At 36.5% G+C, this 15,085-nt stretch overlaps 1 pseudogene; it reads right to left on the bottom strand.

Moving 5' to 3' along the window:
* Positions 1-12,709: 12,709 nt before the first annotated feature.
* LOC101319823 (glyceraldehyde-3-phosphate dehydrogenase-like) lies at positions 12,710-14,311 on the bottom strand (annotated as a pseudogene).
* Positions 14,312-15,085: the final 774 nt, after the last annotated feature.

The following is a 15,085-nucleotide window of genomic DNA, read 5'->3' as shown; positions in this document are numbered from 1 at the left end:
AAAAAGACCCACTAAAACAAACTCAAAACAATTAAGAGAATGGTAACAGGAATAAACATATTGTTAATTACATTGAAAGTAAATTGATTAAATGCTTCAACCAAAAGCCACAGACTGGCTGAATGGATACAAAAACAAGATCCATATATATGCTGTCTACAAGGGACCCACTTCAGACCTAGAGACACATACAGACTGAAAGTGAAGGGACAGAAAAAGATATTCCATCAAAATGGTGAAAAGAAAGCTGGAGTAACAATACCCTTATCAGATAATCTAGATTTTAAAATAAATACTGTTGCAAGAGACAGGAAGGACACTACTTAATGATTAAGGGATCAATCCAAAAAGAATATATAACAAATATAAATATTTATGCACCCAACATAAAAGCACCTCAATACATAAGGTAAATACTAACAGCCATAAAAGGGGAAATCAACAGTAACACAGTAACTGTGGGGAAATTTAACACTCCACTTACACCAATGGGTAGATCAACCAGACAAAAAATTGATAAGGAAACACAAGCTTTGAATGACAAAATAGATCAGATACACTTAACTGATATTTACAGTACATTCCACCCCAAAGTGGCAGATTACACTTTCTTCTCAATTGCACACGAAATATTCTCCAGGATAGATCAGATCCTGGGTCACAAAATCAGGCCTTGGTAAATTTAAGAAAATTGAAATCATATCAAACATCTTTTCTGACCCACAACACTATGAGATTAGAAATCAATTACAGGAAAAAAAAAAACTTTAAGAAACACAACACATGGAGGCTAAACAATTCACTACTAAATAACCAAGAGATCACTGAAGAAATCAGAGAGGAAATTTTAAAATGCATAGAAACAATGACAACAAAAACAAGATGACCCAAAACCTATGGGACACAGCAAAAGCAGTTCTAAGAGGAAAGTTTAGAGCAATTCAATCTCACCTCAAGGAACAAGAAAAATCTCAAATAAACAATCTAGCCTTACACTTAAACAACTAGAGAAAGAAGAACAAACAAAACTCAAAGTTAGTAGAAAGAAAGAAATAAAAAAGATGAGACCAGAAATAAATGAAATAAAAATGAAGAAAAGAATAGAAAAGATCAATAAAACTAAAAGTTGGTTCTTTGAGAAGATAAACAAAATTGATAAATCTTTAACCAGACTCATCAAGAAAATTAGAGTGGGCTTGAATCAATAAAATAAAATATGAAAAAGGAGAAGCTACAACTGATACTGCAGAAATACAAAGGATCTTAAGAGACTACTACAAGCAACTATATGCCAATAAATGGAAATCCTAGAAGAAATGGAGAAATTCTTAGAAAGGTGCAACCTTCCAAGACTGAACCAGGAGGAAATAGAAAATATGAATAGACCAGTCACAAGTAAGGAAATTAAAACTTCAATTAAAAATCTTCCAACAAAGAAAAGTCCAGGACCTGATGGCTTCCCAGGAGAATTCTATCAAACATTTATAGAAGAGCTAACACCCATCCTTCTCAAACTCTTCCAAAAAATTTCGAGGAAGGAACACTCCTAAGCTCAATCTATGAGGCCACCATCAGCCTTATACCAAAACCAGACAAAGATATCACAAAAAAAGAAAATTACATACCAATATAGACACAAAAATCCTAAACAAAATATTAGCAAACTGAATCCAGCAATACATTAAAAGGAGACTATGTCATGATCAAGTGGGATTTATCCCAGGGATGCAAGGATTCTTCAATATATGCAAATCAATCAATGTGATACACCATATTAACAAACTGAAGAATAAAAACCATATGATCATCTCAATAGATGCAGAAAAAGTTTTGACAAAATTCAGCACCCATTTACGATAAAAGCTCTCCAGAAAATGGGCATAGAGGGAACCTACCTCATCATTATAAAGGCCATATATGACAAACTCACAGCAAACATCATTAACAATGATGAAAAACTAAAAACATTTCCTCTAAGATCATGAACAAGACAAGGATGGATGTCCTCTCTCGCCACTCTTATTCAACATAGTTTTGGAAGTCCTAGCCATGGCAATCAGAGAAGAAAAATTAAAGAAATACAAATTGGAAAAGAAGTAAAACTGTCACTCTTTGCAGATGACATGATACTATACATAGAAAATCCTAAAGATGCCACCAGAAAACTACTAGAGCTAATTAATGAATTTGGTAAAGTTGTAGAATACAAAATTAATGCACAGAGATCTCTAGCATTCCTGTACACTAGCAATGAAAGACCAGAAAGGGAAATCAAGGAAACAATCTCATTTACCATTGCAACAAAAAGAATAAAATACCTAGGAATACACCTACCTGAGGAGGAAAAAGATTTGTACTCAGAAAGCTATAAAACACTGACGAAAGAAATCAAAGATGACACAGACAGATGGAGAGAAATACCATGTTCCTGGATGGGAAGAATCAACAATGTGAAAATGACTATACTCCCCAGAGCAATTTACAGATTCAGTGTAATCCCTATCAAATTACCAATGGCATTTTCCACAGAATTAGCAAAAAATTTTACAATTTCTATGGAACCACAAAGGCCCTGAATAGCCAAAGAAATCTTGAGAAAAAATGATGAAGCTAGAGGAATCAGACTTCCTGTCTTCAACTATACTAAAAAACGACAGTAATCAAGACAGTAGGGTACTGACACAAATCAGAAATATAGATCAATGGTACAGGATAGAAAGCCCAGAGATAAATCCACGCACCTGTGGTCAACTAGTCTATGACAAAGGGGGCAGGAATATACAATGGAGAAAAGACAGGCTCTTCAATAAGTGGTGCTGGAAAAACTGGACAGCTACATGTAAAAGAATGAAATTAGAACACTCCTTAATACCACACACAAAAATAAACTCAAAATGGATTAAAGACTTAAGGGTAAGACCGGACACTATAAAACTCTTAGAGGAAAACATAGGAAAAACACTCTTTGACATAAATCACAGCAAGATCTTTTTTTGACCCACTTCCTAGAGTAATGAAAATAAAAACAAAAATAAACAAATAGGACCTAATGAAATTTTGCACAACAAAGGAAACCATAAACAGGACCCTCAAAATGGGAGAAACTATTTTCAAATGAAGCAACAGATAAAGGATTAATCACCAGAATATATAAATATCTCAGGCAGCTCAATATCAAAAATATCAAAAAACAACTAACCCAATCAAAACATGGGTGGAAGACCTAAATAGACATTTTCCCAAAGAAGACATATAGATGGCCAAGATGCACATGAAAAGATGCTTAACATCACTAATTATCAGAGAAATGCAAATCGAAACTGCAATGAGGTATCACTTCACACCAGTCAGAATGGCTGTCATCAAAAACTCTACAAACAATAAATGCTGGAGAGGTTGTGGAGAAAAGGGAACCCTCATGCTCTGTTGGTGGGAATGTAAATTTATACAGCCACTATGGAGACCAGTCTGGAGGTTCCTTATAAAACTAAAAATAAAACTACCATATGACCCCACAATCCTACTACTGGGCATATACCTTAAGAAAACCATAATTCAAAAGACACATGTACCCCAATATTCATTGCAACACTATTTACAATAGCCAGGAGATGGAAGCAAGCTAAATGTCTATTGACAGATGAATGGATGAAGAAGCTGTGGTACATACATATAATGGATTATTACTCAGCAGTAAAAAGGAACAAATTTGGGTCATTTGTAGAGACATGGATGAACCTAGAGACTGTCATACAGAGTGAAGTAAGTCAGAAAGAGAAAAAAAATTGTATATTAATGCATATATGTGGAATCTAGAAAAATGGTACACATGAACCCATTTACTGAGCAGGAATAGAGACACAGATGTAGAGAATGGACAGGTAGACACAGGGTGGGAAGAGGAGATTGGGATGAACTGGGAGATTAGGGTTGACATATATACACTACCATCTGTAAAATAGATAGCTAGTGGGAGCCTGCTGTATAGCACAGGGAGCTCAGCTCAGTGCTCTGTGATGACCTAGATGGGTGGGATGGGGGGGTATGGAAGGGAGGTCCATAGGGAGAGGGTATATGTATACATATAGCTGATTCACTTCATTTTACAGCAGAAATGAACACAACATTGTAAAGCAATTATACTCCAATAAGAAAAAATTACTTAATAGCCACACATGGCTAGTGGCTGCCATATTGGATACCAAAATATTGAACATTTTCATTATCATAGAAAGTTCTGTGGAAAGCACTGGTTTAGAATATAATTATATATTTTTTTAGAATATTGTTAAAATTAAAAAAAACAATTTTAAAATTTTTATAGAAAAACCTTTACTCTTAAAAGACATTCAAGAACTCTAATGAGTTGAAAGACACTATGGTAAATGATAAGAGACCATAGTAGATAGTAGGACATGAGTAGAAGGATTATTACTATCATGTTAACTGCTTTTCCCTAGTCTTAGTGCTTAATAAATACTTGTTGAAAGATTGAATCACCATTTTAAAAAGAAAGCTATGAATATAAATTATGTTTTAAATGTATGAATTTCTTCACTATTCAAAAATTTATTCCTTCACACTCTGTAAGATGGCTATAATCAAAAAGTCTAACAATAATAGTAAGTATTGGTAAGGATATGGAGCAACTATAACCCTCATACACTGCTGGTGGGAATGTAAAATGGTGCAGCCACTTTGGGAAATAGGCAATTCCTCAAGTGATTAAACAGAGTTACTGTATGACTCAGCAATTGCACTCCTAATTATATATCCAAGAGAAATGAAAACCTTGTACCTGAACGTTTATAGCAGCACTAATCAGAATAGCCAAAAAGTACAAACAAGCAAAATACCCATAAACTGATGAATAGATAAATAAAATGTGGTATATCCACACTGGAATATTATTATAATATTCCATTATAATAATTCCATTATAAACAATGGAATATTATTTGGTCATAAAAAGGGATGAAATATTGATACATGATATACTGTGTATGAACCTTAAAAACATGCTAATCTTCAGATACAAAGTACATTAATATTTGCTTAGGGCTGAGGGTGGAATGGAGTGGGGGTACAGGGAGGGGATAAGGTAAAGAGCAAGGAGTTTCTTTTTCAAGTGACAAAAATGTTCTAAAGTTGACTGTGATGGTTGCACATATCAGTGAACATACCAAAAGACATTAATTATACACTTTATATGGGTGAATTTATGATACATCACTCACATTTTAATCAAGTTGTTGTAGAAAAAAGAAACTAAGAATTTCTGGGAAGTGGCCAAGATTGTGGAGTAGGAAGACTCTAGGTTCACCTCCTTTCATGAGCACACCAAAATTACAACAATTTACAGAGAAACTATTGATGAGAGAAACCAGAACACTAGCAGAAAAGATATTCTACAACTAAAGATATAAAGAAGGCTAAGGATGTGGAGAAAAGGAACTGTTGTACACTGTTGCTGGGAATGTAAATTGGTGCAGCCACTGTGGAACAGTACAGCAGTTCCTCAAAAAACTAAAAATAGAACTACCATGTAATCCAGCAATACCAGTCCTGTGCATATATCCAAAGAAAATGAAAACACAATTCAAAAAGATACATGCCTGCTAAGTGTCCACCAACAGATGAGTGGATAAAGAAAAATGTGATTTTATATATATACATATATATATTTATATATGTATATATATATATATGTATACACACACATACACACACACACACAAAACGGAACACTACTCAGCCATAAAACTGAATAAAATGTTGCCATTTGCAAAAACATAGATGACCTTGGAGGGTATTATGTTCAGTGAAATAAGTCAGACAGAGAAAGACAAATACCGTATGTTATTTCTTATATGTGGAGTCTAAAAAAATAAACAAACTAGTAACTATAACAAAAAAAGAAATGTATTCACAGGCACAGAGAACAAACTAGTGGTTACCAGTGGGCAGAGAGAAGTGGGGAGGGACAAGATGGGGTAAGGGATTGAGAGGTATAAATTACTATGTATAAAATAAATAAGCCACAAGGATATATTGTACAGCACAGGAAATATATCCAGTATTTTACAACAACCATAAATGGAGTAAAATCTTTAAAAATTATGAATGTCGTACACCTGAAAGTTATATAATATTATCAATCAACTATAGCTCAATACAGAGGGAAGGAAGGAAGGAAGGAAAGAGAGAGAGAGAAAGAAAGAAAGAGAAAGAAAGAAAGAAAGAAAGAAAGAAAGAAAGAAAGAAAGAAAGAAAGAAAGAAAGAAAGAAAGGAAGGAAGGAAGGAAGGAAGGAAGGAAGGAAGGAAGGAAGGAAGGAAGGAAGGAAAGAAGGAAGGAAGAAAGAAAAAGAAAGAAAGAAAGAGAGAGAAGAAAGATATAAAAAAGAACTACAACAAGATGGTTAGGAGGGGCAGAGATGCAGCATAGTCAAGACTCACATTCCTAGGTGGGTGACACACAAATGGGAGGATAATGACAATTGCAGAAGTTCTCCCAAGGAGCAGTGCAGGGGGATGGGGGGGAAGGTAGTTGAGCACACATTGGGCTCCCCAGTCTGGGCATCCTGAGCTGGAAAGATGAGTCCTCAGAATGTTTGGCTTTGAATGCCAGCGGGTCCTACTTTCAGGACAGCCAAAAGGCTGAGAGAAATAGAGTCCACTTTTAAAGGATGCATACACAATTTCACATTCTTTGGGACCCAGAGAAGAAGCAGTAATTTGAAAGGACCCTGGGTCAGCCCCACCTTCTGATTTTGGAGAGAAGCATAAGGCAACTGGAGATAACTTTAGGGACATAGACATGGCAACAGCCATTTTGGGGACTCATTCTACCACAAGGACTTAGTGCTGGCAAGCAACATTTTGGAATCCTCCCTGTAGCTTATTAGTTCCAGGATACAGCCTTACCCACCAATGGGCTGATATCAGCCTTGGGACTCCTGGGTCCTGAAGCCAGAGATCCCAGGACCTAGATCTACCCACCATATTGGGCTGGCACTAGTCCACAGACTCTGTCTCACCAACCAGTGGACAGGAACCAGACCTGAGACCTGTGGACCCCAGTCTTAACTACCAGTAGCAGATACCAGACGCAGGACCACTGCAGCCCAACCAGCCTGCCATATCAGTACACAGCCTACCCATGAGCAAGCCAACACCAGCTCTAGGACCCCAAGAATATTGCAGCCAGAGACCCAGGAACAAATTTCCATTTGCCAGTGAGCCGGCACTAGCCCTGTGAAGCTCTGGGCCCCAGCCCCACCTTTCAGTAGACCAATACCAGTTCCAAGACACATTGGATCCCAAGCCAGCTGTCCCAGGATCCAGCCCCCTGCACCAGTGAGCCAACACCAATTTTGAGACACTGTGGACCCCACAGTCAGTCATGTCAGGAACCAGTTTCACCCACCAGGACACCGACACTAGATCTGGGATCCCCAGCCCCACAACCACCCACTCCAGAACCTGGCTCCACCCACCAGTGAGCCAGCACTAACCCCAGGACACCCCTGGGCCCCTGTAGCCATCAGCCTTGTGACTTGGTCCTGCCAACCAGCAACCACCAGCCCCACACAAGGTAGGGCCTAGTGACCAACCAGATCAGAGGCCAACCATGCCTATCTGACCACCCACAGTAGTCAGCCCACCACAACAAAAGGACTTAAGCAACCCAAACTGAGGGTATAAAGAGTATAAAGCTTTGGTGTCCACTGTGCTATGCACTGATGGGACACATAGGATATAACCTGTAAAAAGCCACTTGTCCCAGGCTGAGAAACATAACCAATTTACCAAATACATAGACATAAAAATGGCAAATTAGGCAAAATGAGTAGACTGAGGAATATGTTCCAAATAAAGGAACAAGATAAATCCCCAGAAGAACTAAGTGGAAATAGGCTATCTACCCCATAAAGAGTTCAATGTAATGACTTAAAGATGTTCAAAGAACTTGGGGCCCCAATCTCTTCCTGGTTCATGGTTCTTCTGCCATTGCTTGTTGCTGGAACTGCAGTGGCCATGAGGATGGCATCTACCAGACATTTGGATGCTCTTCCAATAGTCACAAGTCCAAACCATCCAGATGCAATCCTAGTGGAGGACTACAGAGCTGGTGATATGATCTGTCCTAAATGTGACCTGGTTGTAGTTGACCGGGTTATCAATGTGGGATCTGAGTGGAGAACTTTCAGCAATGATAGAGCAACAAAAAACCCATCTCAAGTTGGGGATTCTCAGAATTCTCTTTTGAGTGGTGCAGATTTGTCTACTTTAAAAAACAAAAACACACTTAGAAAAGATTAGATGAACAGAGTAAGAAGTTGGAAGTTTTCAACAAAGTGCTAGAAAGTACAAAGAAAAATCAAACAGAGATGAAGAATACAATAACTGAAATTTAAAAATACAGGAAACTATATTTACTACCTTGTAATAACCTATTTTGGAAAAGAATCTGAATCAGTTTCACTGATTCACATTGCTGTACACCAGAAACTAACACAACATTGTAAATCAAGTATACTTCAATTTAAAAAATAATAATAATAGCAAATGAAAATACCTAGAAGGGGGCTTCCCTGGTGGTGCAGTGGTTGAGAGTCTGCCTGCCGATGCAGGGGACACGGGTTCGTGCCGGTCTGGGAGGATCCCACATGCCACAGAGCTGCTGGGCCTGTGAGCCATGGCCACTGAGCCTGCGCATCCAGAGCCTGTGCTCCACAATGGGAGGGGCCACAACAGTGAGAGGCCCACGTACCGCAAAAAAACAAAACAAAACAAAACAAAAAAACAAAAATACCTAGAAGGAATCAACAATAGATTAGATGATACAGAGGAACAGATCCGCCAGCTGGAAGACAGAGCAGTGGAAATCACTGAAACTGAATAGAAAAAAAGAAAAAAAAAGGAATGAGGACCATTTAAGAGACCCTAGGAAAATATCAAGCCCACTAACATTCACATTATAGGTATCTCAGAAGGAGAAGAGAGAGAGAAAGGGGCAGGAAACATATTTGAAGAAAGAATAGCTGAAAACTTCCCTAACCTGGGAAAGGAAACAGACATCCAGGTCCAGAAATCACAGAGTCCTGAAATCACAGAGTCCTGAACTGGATTAACCCAAAGAGGGCCACACCAAGGCACGTTATCATTAAAAAGGCAAAACTTAAGGATAAAGAGAGAGTATTGAAAGCAGAATGGGAAAAGCAACAAGTTACATAGAAGGGAACTCCCATAAGGCTATCAGCTAACTTTTCAGCAGAAAATCTGCAAGCACAACATATTTAAAGCAATGAAAGGAAAAAACCTACAACCAAGATACTCTACCTGGCAAAGCTTTCTTTCAGATTTGATAGAGAGATCAAATGTTTTACAGACAAGCAAAAGGTAAAAGAGTTAAAAAACACCAAACCTGCTTTACAAGAAATGTTACAGGGACTTCTCTAAGTGAAAAATAAAAGGCCACAACTAGAAACATGAAAATTATGGAAGGAAAAATCTCATCAGTAAAGAAAAATATACAATAAAGGCATAAATCAATTGCATATAAAGCTAGTAAGAAGGTTAAAAGATAAAAGTAGTAAAATCATCTATATGTAGGTAAGGGATACGCAAAACAAAAAGATGTCAGTAAATGTTTGGTAGAGGAGTAAAAATTCAGCGTTGTCAAAATGCATTTGGACTTAAGAGATTAGCAAATATATGCTCCACTGTGTTCATTGCAGCATTATTTACAAGAGTCACGATATGGAAGCAATTCAAGTGCCCATTGATAGATAAATGAATAAAGTAGATGTGACATATATATATATATATATATATATATATATATATATATATATATATATATATATATATATATAAAATGGAATATTACTCAGCCATAGAAAGAATAAAATCTTTCCATTTGCCACAACATAGATGGACCTAGAGGATATTATACTAAGTGAAATAAGTCAGACAGAGACAAATACCACATGGTTTCACTTATATTTGGAATCTAGAAAACAAAACAAGTGAAAAAACAATAAAACAGACAGAAACAGAGTTATAGATACAGAGAACAAACAGGTGGTTGCCATAGGGGAGGGGAGGTGGAAGAAGAAAGTAAATAGGTGAGGGAGATTAAGAGGTATTAATATAAACTTCCAGTTACAAAATAAATGAGTCATGGGTATGAAATATACAGTGTAGGGAACATAGCCAATATTTATGTAATATCTGTATGCTGATGTATCATAACTAGACTTACTGTGTTGGCCATCTGAAATGTATAGAAATATGGAAGCGCTGTGTTGTATACCAGGAACTAACACAATTAATTATACTTCAAAAACAAACAGACTCAGAAAAAGAGAACAGATTTTTGGTTAACAGAGGTGGAGTGTGGGGGAATGGAAAATTGGATGAAGACAGTCAAAAGTACAAACTTCCAGTTATAGGAGAAATGAGTACTAGTGATGTAATGTACAACATGATAAATATAGTTAACACTGCTGTATGTTATTTATGAAAATTGTTAAGAGAATAAATCCTGAATTCTCATCGCAAGAAAAATAAATTTCTATTTCTTTAATTTTGTATTTATATGAGATGATGGATATTCACTAAACATATTGTGATAATCATTTCATGATGTATGTAAGTCAAATCATTATGCTACAGACCTTAAACTTACACAGTGCTGTATGTAAATTATATCAATAAAACTGGAAGAAAAAACTAGTAAGTTGTGTGCTGGAGTAAATATACTGATAAGAGATTAGATCTATCAATCTATCCAGCTATATAATATATATATATATCTTTTGTTTATCAAACTTTACATTAATGTATTAAAGATTAGTACTTTTCACATTAGCTCATTCCACCATGTTTATTATAAATAATGCTAAAGTTAGAAAGTCTGCCGTTTTGTGTAACTGAGTTAATATCTCCAAACTCCACTCTTATTTGTGACATCATATCTCACATTATTGTTAAAAGGGACTATAGACTATACAAGAAATCACTATGTAAATTTGAAAGAAAATAAAATTTTAATTATTGGTATGTTATGATTTATGACCGTCGATTATTAGTTTAGGATTATTTTGATTTATTATTCTCAATGAATGGGCACTGTCACAATAACAAACTTCTCGAAACCTAGGACAGTATCAAGGGTTCAAAACATGTTTGTTACTAATGTGGATGTCTTTGCATAACTACTATCTTCATCAAATCAATGTATTTCTGAAAAGTTATATACAGATTGAAATTTTAAAAATTGAAGGCTTCTTTAATTGAGCTAGGGTATTTGTTATATAAAGAAACTCACTCTGTTTTATTGTTGTAGTTGTTTTCTTTTCACAGAGTGAAATCATTACGTAATTTGAAAAGTTATCCCATGTTGTTTGTGCTGTAAATTTATGTTGTTTTTAATGTTTATTCTTAAGACTACATCAACAACAGTCTAAACATTTCACCTTTATTTTATTGTATAAGCTTCACATGTTGGCATTTAGAAATCCTCCTGTGATAGAAACAACTGATAGATTATTGGTGTCCTTGCTGGAAAAGTGAAATTAGTTTATCAACGATGAAATAAATACATGTATCCTACTAAAGTAGGGAAATTTATGGAAAATATTTTATTTGATTTAAAAAAATTACAGATTTTATTGGAAGTCTCATGAATGTGCCTTGTGAAACATAATGAAATACTTTTATTTCTCTTGAGAATAATCTTATATAATACATTTGTGCTCCTCTGAATTTGAGGGGAACAGCCCAAAGCTGTGTGCTATCAAAATGCAAATGTAACACCATATTGCCAGGAACCTACTCTCCCCAGCAGGAAATATAGAACACAATAATTTAATTCATGCTGGAAAATGATGTTTTCCATTAGCACAGATTTACTTTCAAAAACAAAATTAAGTGTTGACTTGGAAGTAATCAGTCCTCTTCTTTTAGAAGTTTCAATTTTTCTTATATAGGGGGCAAGTTCTTCCAAAATGTATATAAGAAATGGGTATATTTCTGTTAACTATATCAATTTTCACCAGATACAGTTTGATGTAAATTACCTTGAAAGATCAGTAAAGTGGGCATGACTGTGGACAACAAAACATGGAATATATAAACACTTTTGAGAACCAATGACTCTTAAAGAGCTGGTATGCCTCTCACTCGTCTTGGACCTAGACTAATGTTTATGTCCTTGCAGAAAGTGATATATTAAAGCAGATTTCTGGCTACCATGGGAATTTAAATGGCCTATAATTACTTAATAAACAAACAAATAAATAAATATATTTGTATTTCTCTATAGTTTTCTTCTGAAAATAGAATTTAAATGCACTGCTTCAAAATTCATGCTCTCATACATACTTTCGTACATACTTTCTCACAAGCTGCTATATCTAAGTGGAATATTCTCCCTCCTCCCACACCCTTTGTTTTTGACATCTAACAAAACTATATTGTTCTTTATTTTAAGCCTGAGCATCTTTTGGGAAGCTCTCTCTAACACTAGGAATAAATGATTCTACACACTAAGCTATTAGTGTTCTCATTTTCACAATGTGTTTTCAGATTTGTTCTTATACATTAATAAATCTCTCAAAGCAGAGATGTAATTATACTTTCTAAATAAGGCAATAAACTTGTGGTCATACTTAAAACTGTCATAAATAATTAAAGCTAAATTTTATTCTTCAAAATAAATGAATAATGTAAATTTGTGTGGCTGTGCCCTTGATTTAGTATAGCAAGGAATTTTTTAATCACTCATTTGCTAATCAAAGATGTATTATAATCTTTGACAGAGTATCCCTGAATTCATTATTTTAATGACAGGATATATTTTAATGAAATATTGTTTAATATGGCTTTGCAATCAACAGATAGCTATTAAATATTTACTGGGAGCATGTCAAGCACAAGACCTATTACTCAAGCTTTGCTAAACTACCTGTTTTCTAGACTGAATTAGTTATAGATTCTTGGGCAAATGTTCTTGCACAGAGTTGGGCAAATGACGTCACAACATTTCCTAGAACACAATCTATTCCCATCTCTTCAAGCAGTCCCTGATGACTTTATTTATTTATTTTTGACTGGGTACTGTGCACTTTATTGATGGCAAGTGATAAGGTAGAGTTTCCTAAGTCCTTCCTCTTCTTCAGGGGTCTGGGATAGAAACTGTGTCAAGAACTGGAGATCCTCCAGTTGGGTCAAAGATTGAGTTGGGGCAAGGACTCCCTAGCAGTAAGCACCTCTTTATTCCTCTCCTGTTCTCACTGGGGCTGGTGTTCCAGGGGACTCACTCCTTAGAGGTCATGTGGACCATAAGGTCCACCACTTTATTGCTGTAGCCAAATACATTGTCATAAAATGAGCTTGACAAAGTGGTCATGGAAGGCAATACCAGTCCCAGCAACAAAGGTGGGAGAGTGGGTGTCACCTTTAAAGTCGCAGGAAACAACCTAGTCCTCAGTGTAGCCCAGGATATCCTTTAGGGCTTCCTCCAATGCCTGCTTCACTGCCTTCTTGATGTCATCATATTTAGAAGCTTTCTGCACACTGCAGAGCAGATCCAGCACTGAAACATTAGGGGAAGGGACACAGAAGGCCATGCCAGTGAGCTTCCCAGTCAGCTCAGGAAGACCTTTCCCACAGCCTCAGCAGCACCAATAGAAGTAAGAATGATGTTCTGGGCTTCCCCACAGTCATGACACCACAGTTTCTCAGAGGTACCATCTACATTCTTCTGGGAAGCAGTGATGGCAAGGCCTGTGATCATGCGTCCCTCCACAATGCCAAAGTTGTCATAAATGACTTTGACCAAGAGGGCCAAGGAGTTTGTGATGCAGGAGGCATTGCTGACAATCTTGAGAGAGCTGTCATACTTCCCATGGTTCATGCCCATCACAAACATGGGGGCATTAGCAGAAGAAGAAGAGGTGATGACTCTTAGGTTCAACGTGAGCCCTAGTCTTCTCCAAGCTAGTGAAGACACCAGTGGACTCTACAACATAATCAGCACCAAAATCACTTCATTTGATGTTGGCAGAATCTTGTTCTTGGAAGATGGAAGTTATATTTCCATTGAAGACATGCTTCCAGTTCTCAGCCTTGACTCTACCACTGAAATTGCCATGGGTGGAATCATACTGGAACATGTAGAATATGTAATTGAGGTAATGAAGGGGCCACGGATGGCAAGCAATATTCACTTTGCCAGAGTTAAAAGTGCCCTGGTGACCAGGTGCCCTATTGGTCAAATCCATTTACTCCAACCTTCATCATTGTGTCTCAGGGTCATGGCTTGACATGCAGAAAGATGTGGCTGCCTGTTGAAAAAAGCAGCACATAGAGCCTCAATCACTTTACTTTTCTCCTTCTCAAACAAACTTAAGTTATATTATATCCTATGATAAATCCCAGTTATCTTTTATTTATTCATTCATCCATTCACAGAACATGTTACCTGCTATCTAGTATTTACATGATAAATTTTCACTGATAAATAATTTTAGCAACACGGTAAGTACACTATATTACATAGCTTTACAGCAATAACAACCTCAAACATTTATTTTTCATTCATATTACCTGTAGGTAGTTGTGGTTTGGCTACTGTGACTCTCATTATTCTCATTATTCCCAGTAGTTACATTCTACAAAGTCACCATGAATGCTGAGTTAGCACTTACTGAACTATTGTTTCAAGGGGACCTGCAAGCCTCTGGTCACAGCATTTTTGACAACCAAACTGCCATTTGAATTATGTATGTTTGCCAAAATCCTTGTAAAATAAGTCAGCGTCACCATCATTGGAAATCTGCTCTTCCACATGGCCTTCTCCTATATAAGAGTTAGCAGGTATTTTTTTTAAGTTTTTGCACATCCTCCTGACCTGCAGAAGCTTTGGCATCTGCAAGATTATTTTTCATGCTGTATCTCCTTTTGAAAAGTATGAGCCATAATATCTATTTTTAGAGGCAACAGCCCTTTCCTTCTGAATAGAAAATACCCAGAGATTCAGTGACTTCGAGAAATTTGTTCTCTAAAACAGAACTG

Source organism: Tursiops truncatus, chromosome 11, assembly GCF_011762595.2.
Source record: "Tursiops truncatus isolate mTurTru1 chromosome 11, mTurTru1.mat.Y, whole genome shotgun sequence".
NCBI classification, from domain to species: Eukaryota; Metazoa; Chordata; class Mammalia; order Artiodactyla; family Delphinidae; genus Tursiops; species Tursiops truncatus.
This window is presented reverse-complemented; position numbering and strand designations above follow the sequence as displayed.